Raw genomic sequence first — 20335 nt, 5'->3', positions numbered from 1 at the left:
CCTCTCGGGTTGTATTGATGAAATAAATGCCATGATTTGCATATGGTTTGTCCCCTCTGGAACGCATGCTGAAATTTAATCCCCATTGTTAGATATTAAAAATTGGGACCTTTAAGAGGTAATTGAGGCTTTGCATTCATGAATGGATTAACCCACTCGTGTGATTAGTGGATTAGTAGATTAATGGGTTATCTCAAGACTGGGTCTGCTATTCAAGCCAGTTTGGTAGCTGTCTAGTGGAGTCCATGTCTCTGGGCATGAGGTACTCTGCTCCACCTCATGAAGAAGGTCATCACAGGGTGTGGGCCTTCAACCTTGGGCCAGACCATGAGCCAAAATATACCTCTTGGGGCTGGGGATTTAGCTCAGCGGCAAAGCGCCTGCCTGGCAAGCGCAAGGTCGTGAGTTCGGTTCCCGGTACCGGAGAAAAACCAAAAAAAAAATATATATATATATATACCTCTTCTCCATGTAACGAGTGCAGTCTGTGGTATTGTGTTACTACAGCAACAGGAAATGGACTAAAACAATGAAATAACTGATAACGACAGACTTTAGAAATCTTAAAGCATTTGAACAAATGAAATGGGCATATTGAGGTAACATATACGTTATTACTTTGGTAACTGATTCCAACGATCTCACTAAATGACCCCCCCACCAAAGAGCTCAAATTTGTATTTCATGTTGTTATTGTCATCCTATCTCAGTGAAATAACAGCTCAACTTGCCGTACAGTAACAGCAGCACAGAAGTAACATGGAGAGAGAGAGTGATTACCCAGATGGGGAAGGGGAGGTAGATGGGAAGATTATGGAATATATTTCTCTCACAGAGGAACTATATTTAGTCCTTTCCTTGCTCCTGTCAAATATTGTTCTTCTTAATTCCTTCTGAGGCTTGAAAGCGTTCATTAAGATGACAGCCTGAGGTTTGGAGGGGCAGAGGTGAAGAGGAACAAAAAAACAAATAAATGCATTTTCATGCTTACTTTTGTCCTCCCCTCTCCTTCAAGAGTTCCAGGCTGTTTCCATGGAAATTCTAACTTTGTTTTGCTTAAGCACTTTGTACAGAAGAGATTTCATTTTGAGTATTTTTTTCTGTGTTGAATTTTAGAAGCGCAATCGTGATTTTTTAGCTAAATCATTTCGACTTGAAGCTTTTGGTTTTTTTTATTGATGTAAGAATTGCACATATTCCTGGTGTACTGCACGATGCCTTTTACACATATACACTATGTAATGATCAAATAAGCCATTATCATTTCTGTGCGGTAAGAACATTCACAATCCTCTCCTCTGGCTATTTAGAAATGTACAGTGCATCGTTGTTAGCCATACTCACCCCGCTGTGCAATAGAACATCAGAACTCATTTCTCCCGTTACTGTAACTTTATACCAATCTCTCCCCAGCTACCCTCCCTACCAACCACCTAGCCCTTGAAGTGAATACAACCACCGTTCTACTCTGCACTTCTGTAAGATCATTTATTTTAGACTCCACGGGTGAGTAAGAGCATGTGCTATTTGTCCTGTACCTTATTTCACTTAAAATAATGTCCTCGAGGTTCATTCACCAGTTGTAAGTGACAGGATTCCATTCTTTTCCCTGACTGATTCATGTTCTAGTGTGTACATCTCTACATGTTTAAAATCTATTCATCTGTTGATAGACATAAGTTGATCCCATATCTTGCTGTTGTGAGTAGTGTTGAAATAAATACAGAAGTTCAGAAGCTTCTTTGACATACTGATTTAGTTAAATTCCTTGTGGAACCCCATACTGTAGTCCATAATAACTGCAATAATTCACATTTCCACCACAGTGTAGAAGAGATCCCTTTTCTTTATGCCCTTACCAGCTTTTCATTTTTGTCTTTTTGATAATAGCACATGTGAGAGAAGGCGATCTCTCATTCTGCTTTTGGTTTGCATTTCCCTGAGCATTATTGATGTTGAGCATTTTTCATATTCCTATTGGAATGTCCAAGGTAAGGAATTATAATTAGAAAGAAATGAGACAATGTGTGCATAAGTCCTTTAAAATGTTTGGATAAAAATGAAATATATTTATACTTAGAAATTAGTTCTATCTTATTATACAGTATTTGACCACTCTTAACCAGCTTCTTCAAGGTTGAAGTCCCCTGTCCAGTCACTTGCCTCCCAGATGACGAATATCATTGCTTTTTAAATGACCAATACGCCACCACCAGGCTATTATTATATTTTAAGTGGATCGGAGGGTGTATATTGTTGACCATTCTGCCACGCTTAGAGGTAGTTCCAGTTACATTAGAGCATAGATTGAGTACAAATCATTATTTCCTTTTACTTAATAGTTCAGATAATGCATTTGTGAAAGGGCACATATCTGAAACTCACTTCCAAATTGAATTTTAAAGAGAAAAATCACACTTTTGCCAAGTAAAAAGTTGTGTTGTAGCTATATTTTAATGTTATTTATTCATTCATTTTTGGTGGTACTGGGGATTGAACCCGAGGCCTGAGCTACATCCTTAGATTTTTTTTTGGTTTTGTCTGTTGGTTTGGTTTTGAGATGGTGTCTCACGACGTAGCTAAGTTGACCAAGCTGGGCCTGAACTTTTTCCTCTCCTGCCCTCAGCCTCCTACAGTGCTGGATTATAGCCTGTGCACTGGGCCCAGCGAGCTCTGCCTTTAGACAGTATTCATCTGCCAGTCCCACCCAGGTAAGAACTTCTCGCTTCTTCAATATTCCTGACTCTGCCGCCTGTCTTTGCAGATGCCTCAGGGGAAGTAAAAGAGATACAGGGAACGCTGTTTGAAGAATTATAGAACACACATTTCCCATTCTGCCTTCACTTGTATACAACTTAAAATCTGATAAATAGGGACTATGAAAATAATGAAGAAAGGGGCGGCTAAGATCTAAAACATCTCCCAAGAAACAGGCAAACAAGAGCATGAGATGAAGGAATCGGAGTCCTGGGGGCTGGGTCCTGTAAGCTGCCCTTGCCACCAAATAGCCCTCCTGGGAAGGGGGGTTGGTCATTGTCTGAGAGGCAGGAGAGTAGATCTGAAGATGGGGTCTGGGGCATTATTTAAAGAACAGTAATTGAGTACGTGGTTTCCTTCTGCTTTCTAGTTAAAGACAAGACAATAGCTGGATTCTTTTTCAGAACTTTTAATTGACAAATAATTGTATGCATTGGTGGAAAACCATGAGTTGTTTTGATATGTGTGTACATTTTGGAGTGATCAAATCAGTCTAATTAACATATCTGTCACCTCATATACTTATCCTGTCTTTAGCGTGAGAACATGCAAAAGAACACTCTCTTTTGCAATTTAGAAATATACAATACATTGCAAAGGTAGTTACCTAGCTGTGCAAAAGATGATCAGAGTCTGTTCTTCCTAACTGAAACCTTGTACCCTCGAACCAATATTTTTCCTCCCTTTGCCTCTCCCCCCACCAGCCCCTGATAACCACTATCCTACTTTTTTACTTATTTGGGTTGAACTTTTTTTTTATTCCACATATAAGTGAAATCATGACATGTTTATCATTCTGTGTCTGTGGTTTTCTGCTTAGTATAAGTGCTCTGCATTCACCCATGGTGTCAAAAATCACAGAATTGCATTATTTTAAAGGCTGTGTAGTATATTGTTGCATACATATTTGTTTTCTTTATCCACTTACTTGTTGATGGACACCAAGATTGGCTCCATAGCTTGGCTGTTGTGAATAGCGCTTCAGCGAACACAGGGATGCCACTGTCTCTTTGATACAACTGATTTCATTTCCTTGGGCTGCATGCCCAAAAGTGGGATTGTTGGGTCATATGGTAACTGTATTTATCATGAACAGCTGAGCTCTTGAGGTGTGTTTGCAAAAGGCTTAGACATTTCTTAAATGGAGTCCACTCTTGGTAGTTGAAAATTTTTGGAAACAGACAATTATTACATCTCTAGCAGGTTTCAATATAACATGATCATAGACCTTGGGCCTCCAAAGACTGGGAAGTTACCATTATTATATCCTAGCTATCATAATTTGCCATTTTAAGCATGCAAGCCAGTCAAAGGGGGAATTAAAGAACATTTATGCACCTTGCTATCAGAATACTTTGATTTAACATCTAAAAAAAGTCATCCATAGCTAAGAAACATGGGCTCTTCACATTTGTATTTGCACATGCTGTGCAGATTCTAACTCACTGTCGGACTGCTCTTGAGGGACCTTTTGAGAAATCATGGAACTCTTGGCAATGGGTGGCTTTGCACCTACTACCCACCTACCATGTTCCAGATACCTTGATTTAATGCTCCTAACAATGAAAGGTGGGCAAAACTATCCAGATTATCCAAACAAAGGGGGCAAAGGCAGTAGTTAGCATGCTGCCCAAAGCCATGCTGTAGGGATGGTGCAGAACCTCGAATTCAGTCTGGGTTAAGTGATATCGATGCCGTATGCACACCAGCTCATCACGCTACTTTGGTCTCTCCTTTTTCTGTGAGCCCTATGACCTTCCCCTAGGGTTCCTTAGATCTCCAGTTCTGGTCTTCAATCCCCTATTGCATCAAAGCTGGCAACCTCTGACTTCATGCAAGGATGATTCCTGCGTGGAAGTTGGAATTATGGGGAAAGATGAAGACAGAGAGCCCAAAGAAGCTTAGCTTTTGGTGGTACCCTGCATGAATTTGATTCATTCCTAACCACTCTTAAACCTGCTCTTGGTCTTTAGCTTGGCTTCTAAATGTACTTTTTACAAAAAAGCATAAGAACAATACAAGCAAAACATGGATATCTGTCTGTTAATATGTTTTCCTTCATTTATTTTTTTTAAAATAAAAAAAAACTAAATGCACTTTTTATACCTGTTTGTCACCAGAAAACCACATTTAAAATATTCTTCTAATGAAATCTTCCACACTGTGTCTCCTCCATCAATAATGCTTTCAAACTACTTCATATACTCTGTCATCTACCATGTGTGGCAATGTTCAGCCAATACCCCATGGAAAAGTCATAGATTGGTGCAACTGAGCAAATGTGAAGTTAGAGGCCTAATCTGAGGTCCCAGGAAGACTCAGAGAGTATCTGCAGATGTGAACCCTCTCCTCAAAGATCCCGTGGCTTGGACCTGTCCCCCTAGTCTTTATTTTTACAATCATTCCATGTCATAGACCTCTACTGGAGAAAAAATACTGGTTGTAATCAACATCAAATTGAAAACTCTTTATTACCATTGTTCACTCTCTTCCTTTAAATGTCTAGAGTTTGGCTCCGACCTACTGAGAACCCACTTGTGCCAGGCACAGATACATTATCCTTGATGCGTTGAACCTCACATCAGGCCTGGCTGTCATCCTCATTGTACAGAAAGGTTAAAATTTGCCCAAAGTTGCAACTCAAGGTGGCAGAGGTATGAGTGGCCACCCAAATCTGGCTGATGCCAAAGACTAATGGCCACTGGATTGCTTCAGCACTCATTTTCTTCATCACTAGGAATTGTCTCAGAAATTCTAAGAAGAGCCTAAGAAGTGTGCCTTCAGTTCTGGGGTCAAGGCCAAATGCAAGGACCTCAGCGCAAGTTATATACATGATTAAAACTCTTAATAAAAATTGTTGAGTTTCTTTACTTAGTTCCTTTTGGCAGCATTTGTTTAGTAACATACTAAGGATTATAATGACCACTTACTCATCTTGATCTCAACCCACTTGTGCTTTGGTAGGGAAAATAGTATACTAGTGGTGGGCTTAACTATGATGAACTTTATAGCATTGAGTAAGAACATAATAAGGGTAAAATAAAATTAACATGAGTCAAATTGAATGTGTCTATGTCCAAGAATGTCAAATAATTGTACGTTTTTAAGGAATATTGCCAATGTTAATGATAATGACGTTAGGTTTAGATGCAGAATATAGGTATTCAAGGTGTATGGCTCAAGCCATCTGCCATTCATAGCTTGACTGTCTCCATTAGTGTTGAGAGGAGATTAAGGAGAGAAGGTGCCTTAAAGAAGAAGCAATGCCAGGCACAGTAGCCACGATACTTTGGGAATGGCTAAGAGAGGCCTAGGCACAGTCTCCTGTCTTGGGAAGAGCATGTGGAGTGAAATTGTCTGGTAAAGAGTCAGTGAGCTTGTCCTTTGCACATGCTGAATGTCTTTATGTCCTGGGCATCTTGAGAATCTTGATAATTCAGACTTTCATAACAGCTGTTTTTCTTATCATCTTTGGCATATTTCTTCAGCATGCACAAAGCCTCTTATCTCACAAACAGTCTCTCCCTGGGCCTCTGTCTCTTTCAGCTGCTTAGACGCCACGTCCCTTAAATCTCCCAGCTGTCTCTCCTACCTCTCAGCCCTTGCTTCCTTTATCTGTATTTTTTAAATCTTGCCCAGCTGCCACTTTTGGCACAGTGGCTGTCTCTCAGTTCATTCAGAATGAAGCATTTCAGCATTTGGGGAAGGAACATAACTGTGATAACAATACATTTTCAAAATTAGCCCTGAGATTATCAAGAAAAAAATTTTCATCTCAGCTTGTAGACAACCTGTGCTTCATGAATCCACCTGTGCGTTTCTGAAAGGATCAGTCACCCCAGAGGCTTTTACAAAGAAATGCAAGGGAGAACCACAGGGCCCTTAATTATCCCAAATAAGAGATTTCTGCCCTTAGAAATGCAGATTCTTCATGGCTGCAGCTTCACTGAGTTTATGTAACATGCTCGCAGTTGGATAAAATGCTAACCAGCATTCCCACTGTGTATAGAATGTAAATGTGAGGAGCTGGGAGAAATTTTGTTTCATGTTGGAAATTATTTGCCAGTGAGAAAACCTACTATCAATACCTCTTGTTGATTCTAACCTTTTCAGCCAATGAGATTGTCCTTTCTTAGGATAATTCCTATAAAAGAATCTGGGAGGTTCTGTGGGGTTGCCAGATTTTCTTAAAGTGATGCGTTCGCAAAGATTAAGGGAAATAGTTGTTAGTGTTTGGGGAATCTTATAACTATGCAGTAGCTACATGCAAGCAGAGAGGGGCAGCTCTCAGAATGGCACATTGGGCCAGCTGGGAGGTTGGTCTGGGCAATGGTCACTCCTTAATTCCCAATCAAGAAAGTGTTCAACCAGCAGAAGTGTCTTGAGTAATACCTTTGTTCCCTTTGGAGTCAACTGATGTTACTGTCTTCTACACTAACCCAGAAAATTTGAACAAACTTGTTAAAATGTCTTTATTTTGCTAGTATGCTATTACGATACCAACCAGTATTAAATCAAACCTCTTGATCCCAACCTATATTAAAACAAACCTCTTGATTATGCAGCAATACATACCCACCATGTGTTGAAGTAAATGGAAACATTTTATATATTTCATAAAGTCCATGTTCTTGGAGTGAGGTATATCCAAAATTCATTTATTCATTTTGACTATCTTCTCAAACACTCAATCATCACACTTGAATGTGTTCTATAGAAATCTTCATTGATTGTGTTCTGCCAAAAAGAACAGTTACACACACACACACACACACCTCCAAGTCATGAAGGACAGTTATTTTCTAGCTATTGCTAATTAGGTAACATCTTTGGATCTTGATAGAAATAACTGAATTAAAGGATAGAGGTCCTCTACCTGAAAAGAGACTGGGGTCATATTTGAGATCTTGCATGTGTCAATCAGCTTTCCAGTATTGGAACAAATACCTGAAATAAATCAACTTATAAAGAGTAAAGATTTGCTTTGGGTCAGTTTGGGAGGTTTCAGTCTATGCCTGGTTCTGTTGTTTTTTGTTTTTTTTTTTGTTTTTTTGGTTTTTCTCCGGCACCGGGAACCAAACTCACGACCTTGCGCTTGCCAGGCAGGCGCTTCTGCCACTGAGCTAAATCCCCAGCCCCTGGTTCTGTTGTTTTGGGCCTGCGTTCACATACTACATCGTGGTGACTGCGTAAGATGGAGGAGATCTGTTCAGCTCCTGGGGGGGGGGGCAAAAGAGAAAGGGAGTAGGGCCCCCTTATCCCCTTTGAGAGTGTGCCCCTAATGACTTGAAACCTCCTGCTAGGCCCCACCTTCTAAAGATTTCCACCATCTCCTAACTGTGCCAAGCTTTTAACACATGAGCATTGGGGGGCATTCCAGATCCAAACCATAGCACTGCAATTCCAGAAATGTGAAATCTGCATTAGCTCAGTTCTCCACAGCCAAAGGATGAAGTGAAAAGAATCTACAAATTAAACTTATAAACTGGCCATGTAATTAGTTTTCACATCTAGGGTCATTCTTTGTCTTTTTGTTATAACAGTGCTCCATTTCCCCACTCTAATACATTACTACCAACTCCACAGTCTAATCTTTACTGGATTATATACTACATGTACATATAATATAGACATGGAATCATTCAATTTTGCTTATATGCAATAGTGAGTCTGGGGCAGCCAACAGGTCCCTAATACCATTAAATATCACCAAGTCTTTGAATAACTGGCTTTACAAAAATCTCTAACAAAATAAAATAGGAGTAGTTCAAACAGAAGAAGCTTGTTGCTTAAAATTATACTTTTCATTCTTTTATGAATCTGTTGCCTTATAATCCAGAAGAATTATTTGCAAAGGTGTTTGTAAAATTTTAATCATTTCCCTGGATTCAGTTAGGCCGAGTTAAGATATACCTAGTGTGTGCTCATAGATATTTCATTCAGATACAGAGGAAATACCAGTTAGCAAAATAAGTTAACTGAAGTTAGTGAGCAAAATAATTTGCAGAGATCAGTTAATAAAGTAAGTGCTGTCCTTCTTTCGGTGGCTGTATTTTCTCACCTTTGAAGGGTAGTAATTGGTATCTTGGGTTATGAGTGGCAAAGTTCCTGGAAATCTGGGCAAGTGGTTATTTCTGAGGTAAGACTGATTAGGTATAATAATAAAATCAAAATTCAAAAGTCAGTAGAGAATGTTAAACAGTTATTAGATGTAACTCTTTACCCAACCTTTTAAAGACTGACATTTTTTCTATACTTAGGACCAGTTACTAGGATGTGGGTACACTGCTCTGGGAAGCTAGAGGCTCCAGTTCCATCCATGCCCCACCAAGAATCACCATTATTCCCAGGGAATTGCCTTATTTGTTTACTTTCAGTCTCCTAATCTATGGAGTCTAGGCTAGGTGACACCAAGAATCCCTTCCTTCCAGTAATAATAGCACTGATTTTGGTTTGAGTCCCTCCTACTTCAATCCTAAAAGAGCAGCTCTCAATGTTAAACATGAAAAGAAGAAATAACCTTCGGTAACCTACTTTATCTGACAATAGATCTTTTAGCACTTTGTACATTATAGTACATTTTACATGGAATAACATGTCTACACTAAAACAAGAAAGACCTGGAAAAGAGTTTGAAGGAGTATTTGGTGAGAAAGAAGATACAACTAAGATTTGGGGTCCCCAGAGAGCTTCTTGGCCAGCCTGACATACATCAAACAATGACATGTGTCTCAGGCAGTGACAGTGATTGCCAGTGCTCCTGCCCTCCCTTTTCAAGCTCACCTGCTACTTCCACTATTCATTCAGCCCGAGAAGAGGCACTGTGCCTCTGAGGAGTAGATTGAGCAGCGACCACCCTCACGTGACCCTGGGTGTGTACACATGTGGGCCCTCTACAGGGACATCCGTGCCTGCTGCACTGAGCTGAAGATCGTGTTGTATTTTTCTAGGATGACAGGAGACCCGGGCTGACAGTGAGATCTATCAATAATCTATGGCCCCGTGAAGAAAGAACCCTATGAATAAGAAATGTTACTGCTTGGAGAAGACAGAACCAATGATGCCCTTGTTGCAGGGAAACAGAATATGCTCGCAGCAACGCAGTGTGCCCTGAACTTTCCAGTTACGTCACCAGATGGCTTAGATCAGAAGCAATTTTAGAAGATGCATTCAACATGCTAATGCCCTTTCAGCCAGGCTAATTCACTAGGGTCACAGTCTGGTCAGAAACACACTTGATCAGAGGTTTACGTATTTGTTGTTTTTATGACCAGTCAAGGGCACCGAATCATTTTGGCACAGTAGGCTTGGTGTCGGATCACTGTTTAGGTATAGAAATGTTTATCTGGGCGGCTTCAGATCCAATATGGAAGACTGGAAATCAACGGAATTCTCAGATAGACTTTCCATTCCATTTAAAGCTCACAATCTTCTAGGTCTGTCTAGTTCTTCTTTATGGAAACATTTAATTATTAATCCTTCCTTACTTGTAGGGCCTAATTTAAGAGTGCATTAATAGATTGCTCGCTAGGGAGTTTGCCAAAATCATGGCAGGATGGGGTCATTAATGGATGATGGCTATGAGTTTGGACTTGGAAGCAGACTGGCCTGGAACTGAGTTGGGCCTGCATCACTTGCCAGCTGTGAGACCCGAGGCGAGTCTCCTCTGTAAGAGAGGAATAGTGCCTCATAAAGTATGGTGGTGTAAAGCACACAGCAAGGCAAGTAAGACGCATTCAAGAAAGGTTAGGTATTTGTTATTGTTGCTTTTCCTAATTATTTATTCAACAAATACTTATTGAGTGCTTAGGATGTACTAATTTTGGGGAACACAATAGTAGAAAACAGTTGAGGTATTCTTGGAACTTACATTCTGAAAAAAGGGGAGTCCAAAAAGCAGTAAGGAAATATGCTTTCAAGTGTGGTTTTTAAAAAAATAAAGTAGGAAAAGGAGTAGGGAGTAGTAGAGATCAGAAGGAGTGCTGGACTCATCTCAGTTTGGTGAGTTTTAAACGGGGAATAAGGAAAGGTAAGAAAGTACACCATCTGGACATTTAAGCAAAGACTCTTTCAGACACAGGAAGTGCAAATGCAAAGATCCAGGGGCAGAAGTGTGCTTAGTGTGTGCAAGGAAGGGCAAGAAGGAAAGTGCGGCCAGACTGGAGAAATAAAGGGCAGAATGGTAGGAGATGGGTCAAAGAGGTGACAGGGCGCATCCGGGACGTGGAGAACCTTGTAGGCCAGAACAAGGTCTCTGAAATTTACTGCCAGCGAGAGAGGGAGCTCTGAACCCAAGATGATCAGGTCTGACAATGTTTCTGAAGAACTTCTCTATCTTCAGTGAGATGCTTATACTGCAGAGGGGCCAACAAGGAACTGGGACACCAGTGAGTGGGCGATCACGTTCACCCATGCAAGAGATGATGATGGCTTGGAGTAGAATGGTCACAATAAACAGTGAGATAGGAAGTCATGTGCTGAATGTACTTTAATTAAAGAGCCAGAGATATTTGCTGGTAAAGTGTGGATTTGAGAATCAGAAAGGACTCAAGGATGACTCCAAGGTTTGGACTGAAAAGCAGGTACAGTGGAGTCACTCCTTCTAAAGACAATAAGGGAAGCAAATTTGGTCCTATAAGGGAGACACAGAAGAGAAACTGACAATTTGATTTGGATGTACCAACTTTAAAATGCCTGTTAAATAAGTATCCAGAAACTGATGCCAAGTGGGCAGTGTGGTGCCCTGGTCTGCAGTTCAGTAGAGAGATCAGTATTTGAGCAAAGCTGTGAGAAGTGCTGTGCTCATCAGAGCTATTCACTAGTGTTCCTAGTTCCCTCCTCCCAGCATGGCAGACTGCATTTCCTGCTTCCTATGAATTAGGCAGAGCTATGTGACTTGCATTAGCCAATGAAATGAGAGCTAAAGCCTTAACCTACAAGAGCGTGCTATGCTATGCCACATGCTCCTGCCTAGGTGGTGATGCATAGGTTCAGCCTGGGTCCCTGAGTGACCACAATGAATGGATACACTTGCCGATTCATTATGGACATTTAAAAATGAAAGAGACAGAATCTTTGTCATTTTGGTCACTGAGAGTTGAGAGTAATGTGCCAAAATATCTAGCCTATTCTGCCATTTGGGTTTGAGAAATAAAGGTAAAGGATGTGGTCACATTTGGCATGAGTGTTAATACCAGTGAGAAAAGAGTTCTTGGAATGAGCACATCTATGTCACAACACTTAGAAGAAAGAAAGGGCAAGTCCAGGGAAGGAGATTGTTAGGAACTGAGAGTTTGTGTCCACCCTCCCACTCATATGTTGAAAACTTCATCACCAATGTGGCAATATGAGGGGGTGGGACTTCGGGGAAGGGGATTAGATCACATCAGAGGACTTTCATGAGTGAGACTGACACCCTGATACCAGAGACCCCAGACATCTGCCTTCCCTTCTTCCCCACATGAGGAGACAAAGGCGTCAACACTCATCAGAAATCAAGTCCTCACCAGACACTGATTCTGCCAGTGTCTTGGCCTTGGACTTCCCCACCTCCACAACTGTGGGCCACCAAATTCTGTTTGTTGTAAGCTACCTGATGCAGTTTGTTATAGAAGCCTAAATGGACGAAGACTGATAGTGAAAAGGAATAGCTGTGAAGGAAAAGTGGAAGTAAGTGAAGGAAATGCTCCAAGAAGGACAGACATTGTGCCCTGTGTCATGTGCTGCTGAGCTGCTGAGGAAGATGAGAACTGAAGCATGGACATGGGAGGTTCTTGGCAACTTTGATGGGAGAGATTATTATGAAGGTGTAGGAGCAAAAGTCTGCTTGTACTGGGTTCAGGGACGAATGTCCTAAAGGGGCCAAGAAGACAAGTATGGTCAAGAGAGACAAAGGGAAATTTCCTGTTAAGGGAAACAGAGAACAGTGGAGGTCAAAGAAGGGCTTTTTAAAATAACAGATTACAGAATGCTTAGATCATAAAAATAATCCCCTGGTGTAGAATAAAATATGGGTAATGTAGAATAGACAACTGCAGGAGTAACTTCACTGGCAGGCAAAGTGGAGAACCTGGGGGCTGGGGATTTAGCTCAGCGGCAAAAGCGCCTGACTGGCAAGCGCAAGGTCGTGAGTTTGGTTCCCGGTACCGGAGAAAAACCAAAAAAAAAAAAAAAAAAAAAGTGGAGAACCTGGGATTCAATTAGAGAGGCTGGGGAGTTGAGCAGTCATCCATGGGGGGAAGAGAGAAGACAAACTGTAAGGGCACTGACACAGACAGGCTGACAGCTGTGGTGGGAGGTTCAAGTTCCTTTTGGTTCAATTTTTTTCAATAAAGGGAGAGGTGAAGCAAAGGTAAGGGTGATCTACAAGGTTCTACATGTCCCGATGTCTCAATGTCACCTCCCTGAACTCCTCTCCTACTACTCTCCCCAAGCTTTCTCTACTCTACTCCACTCTCTTCCTTGAACATACCAAACATGTTCCTGCCTCAGGGCATTTGCACATGCGTTTCCTGTGCCTGGAATGACCTTCCCTCAGACGTCCACACAGCTTTCTTTTTCACATGTTCTTCTCATTCAAATGTCATCATAGCAAAGAACGTCCTAAAGTAGTCGGTCCACAATACAACCTTTCCTTCCCATCTCTCACTCTATCTCTTCCTACTTTTTTCTTCGTCACTGGCCCCCTGAAAACTATATTTGCTTATTTATTTCAGTCTTCCTTTCCCCAGAATTTAAGCTTCATGAGTACAAGAATGCTTTGATTTAAGGAGAGAGGAGATTTAGAATAAAAGGCCAGGCATGTAGCAGAGTTATAAGGAATGGGGTAGCACCATCAGGCAGCTCCCAAGGCCTGACTAAGGCTAATGATCATGACATAGAATTTTTTCTTTTCTTCCTGGATGAATAGGAGCGATAAGGGAAACGCTTCAGGTTGTCACCCTAACGGAACTGCGGAATGCCCTAAACCCCCAAATCTAATACATCACCTGATTTCTTTGTTCCCAAGATTCCTTTTCACACCAATATCAGTCACCTATTAGACACTAGTGTTTTCCTTACAGCAACTGGATCCAGGAATGGATTTTTTCACTTGCGCTACAAAAAGCTAAACAACCAGGAAGAAAGAAAAACAAAAACCCCTGCCATTACTTTTAGCTTTATAGGTCTCGTTGTACAAAGTTGAGTGTTTGATTTACCCCTCCCAGGATGAAGAAATGTTGAAGACAGGGACAGTCTTTACTGTACATCTTGTTTATGCATAAGTATAATTTTGTAGTAGTGGCAACTAATATAGAAAAGGATAAGCTAGCAACTGGCTCACCTGCTGAGTGATAAAATATATTCTCCTCTGGAACAAAGGTAACCATACCAGCATCATGTTCCCTCCTTCTAGAGATCTGTCGAGTTTCCCTGTGCACAAATATGGTGTTGGTGCCCTGGCCCCTCGGTATTTATTAAATTATTTTCTTACATGTCTTTGCATAGAAGACTCAGCCAATACCACTGATCAGTCCTCAAAGATGCCCACTGTGAATGGATCCCCAAATCTCAGTGGTTTACAAGGACAGCTCAAATCCCACTCGCGGGGCTGGGGTTTTAGCTCAGCGGCACAGTGCCTGCCTGGGAAGCATGAGGTCATGAGTTCAATTCCCAGTACCGGAAAAAAACCAAATCCTACTGTAAGTCCATCGCACCCGGTTACCACTCTGCTTTATGTCATCTTTACTTTCCAGGGTAACCCTACAGAAATTAGGTGAGACATGACTTAGTGTCAGAGGGAAAATATGCGGCAAAGCACACACTGCTCTTGAATTTTAGCATGACTATGATGCCCATCGCTTCGTATATTCCATTTACAAAAACAAGTTTCATACCAAGCTTGACTTGAATGAGTAGGGAAAATAGAAGCCTCCCAGAAAGGACCAACAGATGTTAGCAAAGTGTAACATGATCTGCCATGGAAGCCTCCATTGTTTTTCCCAGAGTTTATTGCTTCTTTCTCTTTTGACTTCTCGAAATTCTGCATCCCTCTATTTTAACAGAGCACTTTGTATAGTTTACATGATTGTCTCCCCAACTAAGCCTGGCACTCTTGGTGGGGAGCAGGGCTGCCTTTTATTGTCTAGTTGTTTACACAGTGCCTGGGCCACTGTAAATGCACTGCTGAATTAAAAAGGATTGGGTGGATTGATTGGGATTCGATGGACTGAACAGAAGTAGGTGGTTATATTTGAATGGGAGTGAAACAGAGTATCTGAATCCTTACGTTAGGAGGCATTATACATAAACAAGCCTGGACAGAATATAGCTTAAGACAAAACTGGCCTACATGGGGTTTGAATAGAGAGATCTGTTGGTTCAAAGATGATGTTTTACTGATGAGAAAATTAAAGGGTGGGTAGAAGAGATGACCAATCCCACACTACACACAGAGTCCATGAAGAAAACAGCTTTCTAGTTCTGGTCTGATTTGGATGTGGTTTGTCCCTCAACAGCTCCTGTACTGGAGGTTTGTTCACTTGTGTAGTGATGTTCAGAAGTGGGTGGGACCTTTAAGACTGGAGCCTACTGGGAAGTAATCAGCTCATTGGAGATATTGACCTTGGAAGGAATTGTAGTCTCATGGGACCCTGATCATTTCTCAGAAAAAGATTGTTATTAAGGGGAAAAAAGCCCAACTCTCTCTGGTTTCTTGTCTCCCAAGTGATCTCTCTCATTCACACACCTACCAATATGATACGCTCCCTATTATGGGATGCAACCAGGAAGTACTTACCAGAGTTGGCAACAGGCTACTTGGATTTTTGTCTTCTAAAACTGTGAGTTAAATAAATCTCTTGTCTTTATAAAGTTCCCAGCCTCTACTATTCTGTTATAGCAATCAAAAATATACCAATACAAATAACTTCTGTGTAAGTAACACTCTCTTTCCTTCCTATTGATGGATCTACCTGTCAAATTAGAAATTTCTATTTAACTTTTGATTTCTAGATGACTTTGTATCTAATCTATTAGATACACTTTTTTCTTTCTTCTTTTATTTCCCCCAGTGCTGGGGATTGAACATAGGGCCTTGCCCATGCTAGGCAAGGGCTCTATCAGTGTGCCCCTTCCCTAGCCTTTGTACATTGTTATTGTTGCTTATAACCTTACTCAGAATCATATGCCTCTCCAGTTCCTTCATGCACATTAAACATTGTTTCATCATGCAAAAACTTAAGGCCTTTTGTGTCTGTTTCTGTAATCTGTTGTTTCTGCTGGCTCCTAACACTGGCCCCTTGATTCCTTATGTTTAAGGCATTTTTGTTTATTTATTCATTCTCCTTTGAGAATACTTTAACTAAAACAAAAAATCCTTTGAGCCTAAGGTTGAACTCATATTCTGGTCTTCATTTCTCCATGCTGCATTCTGGGCACTTACAATCTAGGGCTGATTAAGTGAGATACTTTCCTTTGTCCTTTGCTTTCATGTATTTATTTCCTCACTCAGAAGTCACCCTACTGTTCCTCCATCACTCCATCATGGCTTCTTGATACATTTAAAAATACATATCATTCCTAAGAATTTCAATATGCATGTCATTAACTGACCCAATGCTTGTTTATAGCTCTTTCTTTTGGAGCTTATTTCTTTTTTGTTAATATTATTGGTATATTGGGGGCTGGGGATTTAGCTCAGTGGCACAGCGCCTGCCTGGCAAGCGCAAGGTCGTGAGTTTGATTCCCGGTACCAGAAAAAAAATATATATATATATTATTGGTATATTTTAAAAACACATAAAGATCACTTTGACCATGGAAAGTACCTGTGCATAATATATCTTGCTTCTTTCTTTTTCCTCAACCTCCTCCCCTCCCTTCAATCCATCTTCCACTCCTTATTTATAGAATCTTTGTTTTCATTTTTTCATCTAGTCCCTTTTTTTCCTTTTTCCTTCTTTCTTCCCCCTTGTCTCCATTCCTGCAGTGAAATGCACAAATCTTAAATTTACCCATTTATAAGCATCAACTCTATCAAGACATTGAACATAAACACAACCCCAGGGAGCTTTCTCAAGTCCTTTCCTAGGATCAATCCTTTCCTCTACCTGCAACCTAGAAGTATCCATTGTTGTGATTGTTCCCATATTAGATTAGTATAGCCTGCTCTAGAACTTTGTATAAATAGAATCACACTTCTGTGTTTCTTCATGTGAGTCTTCCATTCAACATAATTTTTGAGGGGGCTGGGGATTTAGCTCAGTGGCACAGCACCTGCCTGGCAAGCACAAGGTCGATGAGTTTGATTCCCAGTACCAGAAAAAAACATAATTTTTGAGATTTATCCATGTTGCTGCGTGTGTCAGTATTGCACTCCCTTTTATTGCTGGCTAGTATTCTATTGTGTACACACACCACCCTCTGTTTATCCACTCTTGTGTTCGTGAACATTTAGGCTCTTTCCAGTTCAGGGATACTATAAATAAACCTTCTAGGAACATTCTCATACAAGTCATTCTTTGGGTATGTTTTTGTTTTTGTTGGGTGAAGACCTCAGGAGTAGAATTGCTAGATTATAGGGTAGGATTATGTTTAGTTTCATAAGAAACTGCCAGACATCTTCCAAAATTTGTCATACTATTTTATACTCCCACCAAGTGTGTACTGGAATACTTGCTTTCTCTTTCACTCTTCAGGGGATCTGATCTTTATAAGGAGTTTTTCTATTTTACTCACCTTTTTAATAAGAGCATGCCTTCATCTCCATCTTCTGCCCCCTGAGTGTCAATAAAAACAGGCCTTCATCTCCACAACTGAGAAAACCCTTTTAGGATAAAAGCCAGATTCAAGAATACACCACCCAGGGTTCCTGTTTTATTTCATTTTTGCATCTTATTTGCTCTTACTTGTTTGCAAGGTAGTATACAGTGATCCAGAATTGTCCTTTGTGTGAATGGGAGAGACATGCAGGAAGTCTACTCTCTTGTCTTCATCAGAAGTCTCTAGAATAGACGATTAAAAGTGTAAGTCAGATCACACCACACCTCTGAGTAAATTCTTTCCGAGGCTTCCCATGGCCCATAGAACAGAACCTTGGCTTCACATTTTGATTTCATATTATGGCCTGTGCTAGCTTCTATGAGTTCATCCTTAAAACATTATACCCCTGCCACACTATCCTTCTTTCTGGTCCTCAGATACACCTGACTGTTCTCCATCTTAGGCCAGTATTTCCCCCAGCAGCCTGCCTTTTTATCATCTCTAATTTCCCAGAGAGACTTACACTGACTTTGTATCTACAGGAGATCTTTGCATTAACCACCAAACACTCTTCCTCCTAAAAGTCTATGCTATTTTCTCATCTCTCCTCTGCCCCTACGACCTGGTGTTATTATTTGCCTGTTTATTTGCTTGTTGTCTGTCTTGCCTTCTGAGGATGTGAATTGCTGAGAGCAGAGATTGTGTCTGTCATTTCTTTGTGGTTTTCCTAGGGCCTGCAACTGTACTTGTAAGGCATTCAATGAACAATTATTGAATGAACAAATGAATGAATGAATGAGCAGGCAAATACATTCTACAGAGACCAACTTTGCATATTTTATATACTGTTAAGTATAATCAGGCCTAAATACATAAATATTAAATCTTTATTTTAAAACAGACTACTTTTTGTTTATTTCTCATTTAAATGGTATGTAGATTCTTTTAAAAATTATACATGTATATTATCCATCAGTCGGGTAACATTGAAAGTATCTGTTATATAAAAGATACTGGTTTTCCAAGGGTTAAGAATCACTGCACTACTTATGAGTTGATGATTCTTCATACTCCAAGGAGCAGGGTTGTATTAAGCAATGTCCACTGGACAGCTCACCCTGAAGCATTCTAAATCTACCATATCTGAAGCAAAAATGCCTCTCCCTGAGGCTTGGTTCCCAAGTGTTACATTCTTACTCATGGCCACTACCATCACCAGCAATTAAGCAGTCACCAAATATTGTCTTTCTCTTTCTGTGATGTCCTTTGCAGTTGTCTATGCCTTTCGGTCCCCATCACCATCTCTTCGTTTACACGCTCATCATTTTCCTCTAGAATCTTGCAACATTCTCCTCTCAGGTCTTCACACTCATACAGTGTGCTCAAAACACACAGTGAATGTTTTAAAAAAAGTTTTAAACTTTTACAGTAATAGTCACATTGTTGTTAGGCCCCCTCCAACATCACTCCCTCTTATTTTGAACACACATCCCATTGTTCTTGACACTTTCTGAAGCAGTTCTGAAGTCCTCTTTCATGAGTATCTCTTCATGGCTGCCTCAGTTTCCTAAATTGATTTGAAATATTTACAGCATTTCAGTCAATAAAAACATTATGTTATGGTGAACACCGTTTTATTCACCCAATCTGGCAGTAAGTAGCTTCTGGCTCTTCTCCAAAATCAAAATGACCATGCAAAACATTCATTTTTAATCAGTTCGGAACATCAAGGTAATCATGACGGTACAAGTACAGACACTCACCAAAGAGGTGCTTCCCGAACTGCTTCAGAAAGTGACAAGAATGATGGTATAAGTATGTTCAAAGTGAGGGAAGTTAATGGCAATGTGACTTTTACTGTAATAAATTTTTCATTCTAAACAGTCATTGTATGTTTTGATCACTGCTTGCATGTCGCACTTCTTCATACCCTATATAAATATTGTTCATGTTACAGATATCAGCTAACAGAAGCTACTGCGCGTAGCACTATCTTTCTACACATTGATCTAAGTTTCAATCTAATCATTATCTCTGGCTCTATTTGTCCACCCATTCCTGCCACGTGGTTATACTGCCCTTTATGGCCAGCACTATTAGATGCTCCAGCCTCGTCCCCAAGCCTGCATTCATGCCCCTACAGCCTCACAGATGAAATCTGAAGTTCACACAGCATGCTCTGTGTGCCTGGAAGGCATTGACATCTTATTTCCTCCCACTTCCATCCCACTCTGTTGAAATCTCTACTCATCTTTCAAAAGATAGCCCAGTCATTGAGTCCACTATGGAGTTTTTCTTATCCCATCTGAAAATCCTAGTCTTCTCTTCTCCCACACGTCCTGTCTTTGCAGCCTCTGAGCTCTATCAGAACTCTATAATGAACCCCATCTGGAGCCACATAAGAGATATGTAACAAACACTCCTTGAATCTTACACTTGAGTAGCAGCTCTTCTCAGAAGCACCGTTTCCAATCTCTGGTTTGTGAGTTTGAATTGCTATTTTCCCATAAGATTTTCCTATGATACTTCAGGCCACACTTTTCAAGCCTTATTCACAGGTCTATGGGCTAGAATTTAATTAAAGCATACTTCATAGAAATGCTGCCTATCTAGGCAGAGCAATCTGGATTAGAAAATATAGGACACAATCCCTGGTGATGCATAGCTCACAGTCTTATCAGACAATGATGGTATTACAGAACTTGAGAGCTAAAGGAGACTTTTGAATGTTAATCCAGTGCAGAATTTTACAAAAGAAGAAGCTGAGTAAAGTAGACATTTTGATGGCAGGTTGTAATAGAACTGGATTAGAACTGAAATTTCCTGGTGGGAATAC

Source organism: Chinchilla lanigera, unplaced genomic scaffold, assembly GCF_000276665.1.
Source record: "Chinchilla lanigera isolate Chin_1 unplaced genomic scaffold, ChiLan1.0 scaffold00082, whole genome shotgun sequence".
NCBI lineage: Eukaryota > Metazoa > Chordata > Mammalia > Rodentia > Chinchillidae > Chinchilla > Chinchilla lanigera.
The sequence above is the reverse complement of the archived record's forward strand: the minus strand, read 5'-3'. Positions refer to the sequence as shown.